This window comes from Octopus sinensis, unplaced genomic scaffold (genome assembly GCF_006345805.1).
Source record: "Octopus sinensis unplaced genomic scaffold, ASM634580v1 Contig19901, whole genome shotgun sequence".
Lineage (NCBI taxonomy): Eukaryota > Metazoa > Mollusca > Cephalopoda > Octopoda > Octopodidae > Octopus > Octopus sinensis.
This window is the reverse complement of record NW_021836716.1, coordinates 4890-7500: the sequence shown is the minus strand read 5'-3', so window position 1 is coordinate 7500 and position 2611 is coordinate 4890.

The window sequence follows — 2611 nt, the reverse complement described above, 5'->3', positions numbered from 1 at the left end:
TTATTCGACTTCTTTCTCTATTTCTTCCTTCCTTCCTCCTCCTCCTCCTCCTCATCATTATCACCGCCGTTTTCTTCATGTGTTTGTTTGTTTCTTTCTCTCTTTCTTTCTTTCTTTCTTTCTTTCTTTCTTTCTCTCTTACTTTCTCTCTCTTTTTCTTTCTTTCTTTCTCCCTTTCTTTCCTTCTTTCTTTCTTTCTTTCTCTCTTTGTTTGTTTGTTTGTTTGTTTGTTTGTTTGTTTCTTTCTTTCTTTCTTCGTCTTTGTCGTCAACTGTTCGGTGCGTGACAGTAGTTGTCATTGACAACGCCAGCAGAAAAAGCGACAACACAAGCAGTGACGTCATCAATGCTCCTACCACCATTCACCTGCTTTCCTCTCCCCTCTCCTCCCGCACTCTTTCATCTGTCATCGCGCGTCAGCGGCGCTGCAACCACACATCACAAACACCTTCGTTTACTAGCGACAACACAAGACCACCAATTCCATTACATACCAACACACACACACACATACACATACATACACACACATACACACATACATACACACATACACACACACACCATATATACGCACAGGCATACACATACAAACGCATACACATACATTCACATACATGCACACACATATACACACATGCACATACACATACACAAGCACGCACACAACTGCTTTACCACATATCAGCAGACACAACCATCATCACCACCACCACCACCGCCATTACCACATACCATCACACACAGCAGCAGTATACACACACATACATGCACACACACCACCATCACTCGTACTATCGTATACCAGCTAACACACACATACACACATAGAAACGCATATGTCACCATCAACATTACCACCACCACCATCGCGGCCGTCACCACCACCATCGCGGCTGCCATCAACACCATCGCGGACGCCATCGCTACCATCGCCGCCGCCACCATGGACGGAAAAGTGTGAGACCAATGAGGTCGAGTTTAGCTCTCGTTGGTTTCAAATTATGTCACAAGGCCAGCAGTTCTGTGGGAGTGGGCAAATCGATTATATCGATCCTTGTGCTCATCAGGTACTTATTTTATCGACCCGGAAAGGTGAAAAGCAAAGCCTACCGTCGTGGCATTTGAACCCAGAGCGTAGAACTGGAAGAAACGCTGCTAAGCATTTTGTCCAGCACCGTAACGATGCTTCCAGCAATAACCACCTTCCTTAGATCTTCATTTACTCATATTCTGTTCATAAACAGATTAGTTACATATAGCTATTCTTAACGTATTATGAAGACATGGGACCAAGTATTCAGTGAGCTGAGTTCACAATCATTAGATCGTGGATTCGAATCCGGGAGAGGGCCGAACGTTGCAGTCTTGAACTAGACATTTCATTTCACATTATCCCAGTCCAGGATAATAAAAAATATCTACATGGTGCTTCCTCAAGCTATCGCACCCTCGATGTCCACCCGGGTGAACACTAAGAGCGTCGCGAGTGTCCCTGTGGCTACTGACCACTATATAGCGCTATCCAAAACAATTAGCGAAAGCATAGAACTTGTTACCATGTCAACATATTACGTCGTGCTATTCTCGTTTGCGAGTGACGGCCGTGGTTTTACTTCTATGTATTCAAACTCAAGGCACACGAAACTGGCGTGTCCAATTTGCATAACAGCGCAAAGCAGCGCATTAATTAATTCACTGATAACGTTTTATGATTACGGAAACTGTAAGCTATAGCTTTTATAACAAACCTGGAAATTACCCTTCCTGTGAAAAATGAAATTTAGTATATCAGTTATTACGTCGTTGCTATTGTCGTTGCTCTTCATCATCATCATCATCATCATCATCATCGTCATCGCTGTCGTCGTCGTAGTTTTCTTCTTCTTCTTCTTCTTCTTCTTCTTCTTCTTCTTCTTCTTCTTCTTCTTCTTCTTCTTCTTCTTAAAAAAAAAGAAGAAAATTAAGAGATTTGTTTCTGAAGTCTTCATCTTTCTTACCGTTCCCTCTTCCAATGTTTATATTTTTCGTTCCTTCATTCATTTCATATTTCGTACTTTGGTTCCTTTCTTTCTCTCCCCCTCCCCTTCCTGCTCCTTCTTTATCTCCCTCTCTCCTCTTTCCTCTGTCTTTCATTCTCTGCATCTTCCAACCATTTGTTCTGCTTCCAATATTTTGAATTGCCTTGTCAAATTTCCATCTCTTTCCCCACTTTCACTTTTTCCTTCGCTTTAGCTGTCATTTTACCTTCTGTTCTTCCTTGTCCTTCCTTCTTTCTTCTCTTCTTTCTGCTTTATCTTTCTTTCTTTCTTTCTTTCTCTTCTTTCTCCTCCTTTCTTTCTTTCTTCCTTTCTCTTTACCATCAACATCCAGATCCATCCATCCATCCATCCATCCATCCATCCACCCATCCATCCATCCATCCATCACCCATCCATCCGTATCATCTATCTATCTATCTATCTATATATCTATCTATCTATCGTACTGTCTTCTGTCTGTCTGTCTGTCTGTCTATCTATCTATCTATCTATCTATCTATCTATCATATACTTTCTATCTTTCTATCTATCTATCTATCTATCTATCTATCTATCTATCTATCTATCTA